The 9,244-nt window shown below is 32.0% G+C and overlaps 1 pseudogene; it reads right to left on the reverse strand.

Moving 5' to 3' along the window:
- Positions 1–9,138: 9,138 nt before the first annotated feature.
- On the reverse strand, positions 9,139–9,244 carry LOC137816809 (small nucleolar RNA R71; annotated as a pseudogene).

A 9,244-nucleotide genomic window follows, 5' to 3' on the forward strand; every position in this document is an offset into this window, starting at 1 on the left:
ACGTGTGTATCTTGTATTCTCATCCCTGCACTCTTTTCTGGTTTTTGCTTAATTCTGTCAATAACTAAATCTGTTCTTTTTAAATTGAATCTGTTAATTCTGGGTTAAGTGAAAACTGTTCTTCCTGATTTGTTGAAGTTTTCTGATCATAAACAAGGTTGCTGCATATAATGGTTTAAGTGAATTGTGAACAAACTGATCATTCATTAAAACCTGAGAAAGGATCATACTTCTTGAAATCTTGTGTTGTGTAGCTTTTGATTGATTTCTAAGCACAGTTGTATCCTTCATCCTCACTATATTAAGCTGATCTGGTTCTGTCATAATTCTCTGTTGATCACAATTTTACATTGAACAAAATTCAAATTGTGCCAAGACTGCTCTGAAGAATCAATCTGTTTCATGTAAAACAATCTGTTCTTTTTGCCTCTGGAATACTGAAAAATTGTGTGTTCTTGCGAAAATTTTATAAGCTCAATTCACCCCTCCCCTCTTGAACTTAGACACTAATAGACCCAACATTACAATCCATTATTTTTTCCTTTCCATGTTAAGGTTCTTTGAATAAGTCATTTGAATGAGAGGAAAAAGTTGTTAGTAAGAGAGTAGTTCATATTAAATGTGTAAGCAAGTTCTTAGTGTTTAACATTGACTTTGACAATCACCTTTGACCTTTTTTTTTATCATTGAGTTGGTCAATAACATCCCTAATTTTTACCCATATATAATAAAATAAAAGTAAAACAAACATTATCTACTTAACATATGAATATATATAACTATCTCATAATTGTATCTAAAAAAAATAAATATCCCTCTTCATAGGGATTTTAATATATACATCAAAAGTTTTAAACACAAACACAACATTCAAATTAAAACTATCACATCCTCCAGCTGCTCACTTAGGAGCTCTATTACCTGCAATCTCATATGCTCTTGTGTACAACACGATCATCATAAATAAAGAAACAAACACAAACAAATAACTGGGTAAGCTAGCTATAACAAATTTTTTTATATAATTTAAATTTCAAATTGATACACGGAATTCATAAATTCTCATACAATTTCTCAAACATTTCACATAATCATCAAGTGTCTATCACGCTCATCATCCCCATTACTTCGATTAGATTTCTACTGACTCACATACTCAGACACTTGACTCTACTTTCGGAAGACTCATGTATTGAAATTAGCATCCAGAGACAAGCACCTGTCATACTACTCACTGTGAAATCCACACAGCCATGCACATAATTATCTCAATATCTCATCATCTCATATGACAGGGTAAATCCATTTGATCTGCTCTTATCAGTTCTTTCAAACCTCAAACTCAGCCAAATGGACCTCCTTCGACTCTCACAAACTGAATAATTTCATCTATGTGATTTCATTATATCAATAGAGTTGGGATCGTCTCATTCACAGGACACTCACAAATCAATGCACCCTGATAATAATCTCAACAGGGTATTTCCTTTCCTGAAAATACTATGTCTTGATCACACTTTCACTTTATTACATACATCATTTAACACATCAAAGCACCATTCAATCAGATCATATTTTAAACTTTCAAAACAATCTAAATATATCTCAAAATTCACTTAAACATATAACTAAGTTCCAAATATACGCTCTCTAAATCAATCATCATCTAAAATCAAACAATCACTTCTCATCAAACTTTTCATTTAAGTAATTCAACAAAATATTCAAAAATAGTTCAACTCATTATATTATCATTCAAACACTTTCAATTCTCAATCACAAACACTTTCAACAACTTATTCACCTTAAAATCAATATAAAAGATTCAAAATCAACCGTTCCAGTCAATATATTACTTTACTTTTCAAAAGAAACAATCTTGCAAGAAAAAATTGGAATTGGTGACCACGTCACCCCACATCCAGATCTTCTAACCTAGGGTTCTATTTTAAAAATAAAACTAGTTTCCCTTACCTGGACTTGAGCATATGCTCACTAAGAGCTCCAACCCACCAAAAGCTTAAGGATAACCTAACTTGCACCACAAAATCCTGATCACAAATCTAACTATATCACTAGAACCCTAATCTAACAGAGGCTAATTCTAAAGATAAAAACCTCACATGAAAACTTAAACTAAAAGGCAACCCTAACCAGATCAAAACTAACTCAAAGGAAAATGAGCCAAGAATGAACTTACTCTATCTAAGATTCTGATCGGGCAATCTCGTAGAGTTCACTGCCAGGAGTCCAATGGTAGACTCCGATCGTCAAACTGATGAGCGAGGAGGTCAGAATCTTAGAGAGAAGGGAGAGGAAAGGAAAAAGGGAACAAAAATGAACTTACTTTATCACAGATTTTGATCGGGCAATCTTGTAGATCTCGTTGCCAAAGTCTAATGGTGGACTCCGATCGTCAAACTGATGAACGAGGAGGTCAGAATCTTAGAGAGAATGGAGAGGAAAGGAAAAAGAAACTTCTAGAGAGATGGTGATTCTTTTAAAATGAAACCTGAATAACTAAATTTCTATTTATATAAATTTTTCCTTTTTAATAATAAAATATTCAGGTGCCATTTTAATTGTACCATTTCTACTCTAAGACTATTTTTCTCAATCCTTACATTCTCCTCAACAAGAAAAATTTTCGTCCCCGAAAATTGACTTACCAGAAAAGAGATAAGTATAGGTTTCGTTTCTCTAATGGTTTCTTCTAATTCTGAAGTTGCATCACTAGACTTATCATCCCTGATCCTTCCACACAAATTATATTGTATTTTCGACACACAAATCCAGCAAAAATAAATTATACTAACAGAACCAGATGCATGCACACATTGGATTCAAAACAAATGCAGTGTCTAGCCATGGACAGGAAATTCAGTTATTAAATGAAATCAAAAAAAAATTTTATATCATCTGGAAAGGATGGCAATAATAAATTACAAAGTCAACAACTAGTAAGGATGTATTTATGGGGCTGTATACCCATATGTTACCGTGTTTTGGTGAATGAAGTTATTATCACATGTTAAAATAAATATATTTTGTTCATAACTGAAGTCAATCAAACCTGACAAGACATACTTAATTTGCAACAATCACACGGAGAATAATTTGTTGTATTTATTTAAACCAAGTGAAATAATTTAAGAGAATTGTGACCGTAAGTGTACCGGTATGGGTGAGACTGAGAGCTGGTCTTCCTAACCGAGACAAGGGAAACCAGCCGGTCGACCGACACCAACCATTCAAGACTCATCGGATATACCCATCCTCGAGCCTGGGGGGCAACTGTACCGGTATGCCCGACCGACACCATGACGTGTCTCGGTCTCCCTGCCCGAGATGACTGAGACACGTTGGCACGACTATGTCAACATGGCCGACCGACCGACACGTATAACCATTAATGCTCAAACCAAGGTTAGTGAAGCTAAACCATCATTAAGGATTAGGTAGTGCAACCCTAAGAGTGATCCACTCCACTAATCAGGCCCAATGAGGTAAACCTATTAAAATAATATAAATAACACACATTCCAAGGAGCAAAGTACGTCATTTATTACTGTGCACCTACCCGAATATTGATCACCCGCTTTACTGACTTGAGCGTCGGAGTGCCTTCCACAGGTACCCCCCCTCCCCCCCCCCCCCCCACCCCCGCCCCATTCGGTGTTCACCCAGGACTGAGAGCCGAAGGAGAAGCACCAAGATGAGAAGGACCCCAGTCAAGCACCCAGCAACCTGCCCGACCGAAGGAGGAAGACGAAGACTTCAATAGTTCTCTAGGTCTCATCTCCCTAGCAGGAACAAATGTAACATCCCTAATTTTTACCCATATATAATAAAATAAAAGTAAAACAAACACTATCTACTTAACATATGACTATATATAACTATCTCATAATTGTATCTAAAAAAATAAATATCCCTCTTCATAGGGATTTATCTTTAAGTCACTTCTTACTTTTGAAAATAGTAAATGTTTATAAAGCAAAATATAACTAACTAATAACAGCCAACAAAGTGAACATAACTTCTTAAAAAGATAATACATAGTATATCTCATTAAGATTATGTCGTGCAATGTGTATTTCAAGTTTTTGATTTTGTTTGCCTCACTTTCTCATCAATCTTAAATATTTAGTTTATATTGTAGATCTTCTTAATTAATAGTTTCTGTACATTTATTAGCTTCATGAAAGTATCTATTGTAGGATTTATGCAATTTTTTAACATGACTATTGAAATAAATTCTATAACTTAATGCATTATGCATTTCGTGACAAGGGGGGAAAGAGAACAAAAGGTCTGAATAACCTTGCTCTGTCTTGTACAATTTTGACTCGTGCAAAATATCTTGATTTCTTTGTTTTTGAGAGTCAACTATTTTTATTACAACATTTAGAGAGAAAAAGACAAAGTATATAAGAATTACAGTCCATTATTTTTTCCTTTTCATGTTAAGGTAAAAAGTTGTTAGTAAGAGAATAGTTCATATTAAATGTGCAAGCAAGTTCTTAGTGTTTAACATTGACTTTGACAATCACCTTTGACTTTTTTTTATCATTGAGTTGGACAATATAAACACATTGGGAATTGGATATAACATGGAGACTTGCCCTAATAATCATATTGATCGAAAAATTTGAGAAAAAATGATAGTATTGATTATACATTATAAAGATCTTCATATTTGTCTCATTTATACACAAACCATTGTATTATCAAGAATTTAGTACATTGTTATCATAAAAGTCATTAGATTCATTGGACTACGTTAGGATAGTTAGTATTGGACCATCTTTCCAACACTAAAATTCTTCTCAATCATATTATCTATGTAGCTCAATTGGTTACTACAATATATTATACTTTAATTATTGAAAGTTCAACAATTGGTTATATTTTTAAGATCATGATACAACACTTGTCCCAAATTCCTGATTTTTTTAAAAAAAAAATTCTACCTCTCTTGTCCAAGTACTAGTTGTATATCTAACAAGCCTCAAGCCTCGCATAATTGATATTAGCATAAAAAATTGTATCTGTAAAAGTACTTTGGTTATATTTAAGAATTGTTTTTGTTGCTTGTAAATGAAAATCATGTGTCACTTGTATAAATATGCTAAGAAAACTCACTCCATAAAGTTATTTGGTCTAGTTGTAGTAAAAAAATTTAAACTTTTAATCAAACTTTAATATCGAGCTTCATTAACCGTTTTGCCTTCAATTTTTTCTTGTTAGCTTCAATATTTTTCAACTAGTATGGAAATGCACTTTGGATTTTGGATTTTTCATCTTGAATTTCTTCAAAATGTCACATAATACTCTTTTTGGAATGAAAATCTCATCATTCTATTTAACGACCTCAATGCCAAATAAAAAAACAAAAAAAATTAAGCCTACATTTGTCACCTCATAGCAACTTATCCTAATATTATTTATTTCTAGAACCATCTACACTCTTAATGTGTGCTTTAACCCATACAAAACTTTATTCAATATACTTTATCTTTGTCTTCTTTGACTACCTATTCTACAAGTGGTTCAACATGAACTAGTTATGTCTTTTGTTTATATCTTTTTGCAACCAACCTCACTTTAGAGCGATCAATTTCTAAGTTGGGGTTGTATTGTCTTGTACACATATTTCACTTTAATAAGATTGTATTTGCTAATAAATCTATTAATGCTCACATATTGTTCTTCTCAATAGCATGAAATTCATCATCCATGTCTTCACTCCAATTCCTATTTTACTAATAATTGATGGTTCCTATATGATTACTATATGGTTTTGGTATATCAAAAGTTGAATATGGGATTTTTTTTTTCAGAGTTGTTAGTATTAGAGAAAAAATCAATAAACATCAAGTTATTTTGGGTAAGTGCTTATAATAAAGTGTTAACACATGAATCTATCTTAGTATCAGATCATGACATACTTTGTTTGATGACAATAGGCACAAATGTTTCGTATGAAGACAATAGACGGAAAACACCTTGCATACATATATGCATTTGATAAGCTTATGCGTGAGATAGAAAATAAGATAAGTGTATAGTTTTTCTCTTAACTTTATAAATGTTTCTATTACGTTTGCAAAGAATGTTTCTTCATCTAACCACTAAGAAGACCATACAAAATTGTCAACATTAAATGATTTCTCAAGAAGTGCATTCAAGCTACTTTATGGTAAAATCTTCACGGAAAGGAAATTTTGTCATTATTGCATAGACTTTCATCTCATACGATCTTAACTTTTACTCTAGATGAGATATAGTAATATGACATGGACCTAATAAGCTATGTTGATCAGTACTAAAAGTTTCCTTAAAATAGAAGTATGAATGCTGCATGGAGATCATCAACCCTCATGTTGATGAGGACATGCACAATATGAAGAATGAATGACTTCTACTTCTCTCACAACAACTAGTTAAGGATTTGCAACGATTCTTTCATAAATCTCTATATATAGAAGATACCTTTAAATAAGAGCGTTTATGACAATAACAACACTCAAGAGATAAACTTACGAAGTTACGAACAACTCTATATAAAGATAAAATCTTAATTGTGAAAAACCTAGCTCATTGGTAGAACAATTGTGTGTTCTTTAGTTATCTCGAATAGCAAACCAAATCGTATATACATTGTAAGACACAATGCCTCTTTTAGTGAGCGAACATGTGATCATTTGATCGCACCCTCTTGGAACCAAGTTGTATTAGCCATGAGTAGTTGTGATCCAAAGAATACTCAGTCTTGCATTGATACAACCCAACTCGACAAGCAGATGACTAAGGACACCACAAACAATTTATAATTAGGTCAGTCATCTTAGCATCCCAAACAAGGTCCCACCAAACATCAGAAGGACCTTAGCAGAAGAAGAACTGGACATAGGCCAGAGCTTCAAATGTTATTTCTTCTGGTCTTTTTACAAGACAAGTTTATGTAAATAATTTTGGCTCTTTTGGGGGGTCCAAATAGAAGAATAAGCTAGAGTAGGGTGTGCTTAGTAATTTGGTCTTGTGTCAACCCCACCTTTCATGACATGTGCTCCTAGGTTTAAGGTTTCTTTGACCTACCTTCTAGAAGGTTGCTCACAAATGACGCTTTTACCCCTCTCACTCTTGCTCCCCAAGTCACTCTCTCCTATATATAGGGTGTCTTGCCTCATGTATTTTTACACATGAATTTTGAATAGAAGAAAAACTCTGCTTGAGTGATTAGTGAGCTCTGTCTCCTAAAGGTTTTTGGATTTTATCTTGTGAGTATAGTGATCTTCTGATAAGTGGCTAATTTCAGTAATATTTCATATTAAAATATAGGCACTTATGAGGATTTATTGCTAATTTACATATAAAATAATTCCTAATTTATGAATTTATACCTTTTTACATTTTTATGAGCTTTATTTGAATAAGAGCATTTTATTCCCAGATTTGGTGTTAATTGCATATTTCTAGGGAGAATGGAATGTGATAGAAGTATGCGTAGCTAATTCTACCCTTTGGGATTGGAAGTAATCTGCTCAAACTCTTATGTATTGAGGTGATATCTTATATATTAATATTCAGTTCTTGATTGATTATTGGTATTGTTGTTTTACTTTTAACTTTTCGTGACAAATTGAGAATCTTAAATCTGACCGAGAGGTATTTTTAGGATTTGGACCTAAACATCAATACTTAGCATATTTGAGTGCTAGGGATAGACTTGAAATGTTAATTGCCATTAACGTCTGAGTGTGATTCTAAGTTGTTTTTATAAATATGCGAGGGATCGATATTTAGGAAACATTCTTAAGGATTTTATATGCGAGAGATCGATATAAATGAATTTTCTACGGGCATCAATTTCAATCAAAGAACTCAATATTAACATGCTAATCAAAATACATGAGAGTGTGAGAGATGAAACCTAATCCCTATTTTTCCAATTGAAGCAACTAATTCTTTGTTTGTTTTCTGATTGATTAGTGCCAACACAGTAACTTATAAACTCTTTTTATTGTTATGTTGTTATATTTAGCGAATATTGTACTTGATAATTTACTGTTCCTTGTGGATCGATATCCGTCCTGAGGGACAATTATTACTTCTGACAAACACGGTGCACTTGCCGTAAAAGGTCATCAAGTTTTTGGCGCAATTGTCGGGAAACAGATTTGATTTGTTGAGTATAATTTCCTAAATATTGTAAATATTTTAATTTTTTTTATTTGTTTTGATTTTTTATTTGTTTTATTATATTTTATTTTTGTTTTTTTTAGGATTAGTTTAAGTAGTTTTATTTAGGTTTACCTAACTGTTATTTATTTGTTTTAATTATATTTTATTACTAGTTTTAGTTTTTATTTCTAAGTAAGCTAGTTAGTTAGTTGTTTACAATTATAGTTTTCATTTTTATTTTTTTAGCTTTATTTTATTTTATTTTATTTTTTATTTTTAAGTACGTTATTTATTGTTTTTAGTGTTTTCTTTAATTCTGTTTTTAGTTTGTATTTTATCTATATTCTTTTTTCTTCTTCTTTTTTTTTTGAATATTTTTGTTATTTTTCTCTTAACGTCATTTTAGTGTTTTATTTTTGTTTTTTTTTATTTTTATTTTATTTTACATATTTTGTTTTTATTTTTATCTTCAAATTTATTTTGAATTTATTTTATTTTATTTTATTCTTTTTAAAGAAAAAAAAGTACTCAGTTTTTTTTCTCCACTAATATGTTTTAGGAAGAAAGCAACATGGCAGAAGAACAAGCACCACCTCCGAGGAGGACACTTGGAGATTATGTCATGTACCAAGGACCAAGACATTTTTCTAGTATTGCAATACCTACTACTGCCAAGGCCTTGAAAATAAATCTCGATTTTCTCACTCTCATTAGTGCCTATCAATTTACAACAATGGAACATGAGGATTCATATTCACATTTGGATACATTTTATGAATTGGTAAGAACAATGGGTTTTCAATCAGGTGATCTTGAAAATGTTTATATGCGCTTGTTTTCTTTTTCATTGGCAGGAAAGGCTAAGGAATGACTCAAATCACTTCCAAATTAGCTGGAAGGATGTAGAGGAAAAAATTTTGCAAATATTTTTTCCAATTTCTTGCTACATCAAAGCAAAGTCTGAAATCTCTATGTTCAGACAAGGAGCAAATCTAGTCTTCTGTGATACATGGGAAAGATTTAAGATGATATTGAGAAAATGCCCAAATCATGGGTT

The sequence above is a fragment of the Phaseolus vulgaris genome, chromosome 1, assembly GCF_051622355.1.
Source record: "Phaseolus vulgaris cultivar YP4 chromosome 1, ASM5162235v1, whole genome shotgun sequence".
NCBI lineage: Eukaryota > Viridiplantae > Streptophyta > Magnoliopsida > Fabales > Fabaceae > Phaseolus > Phaseolus vulgaris.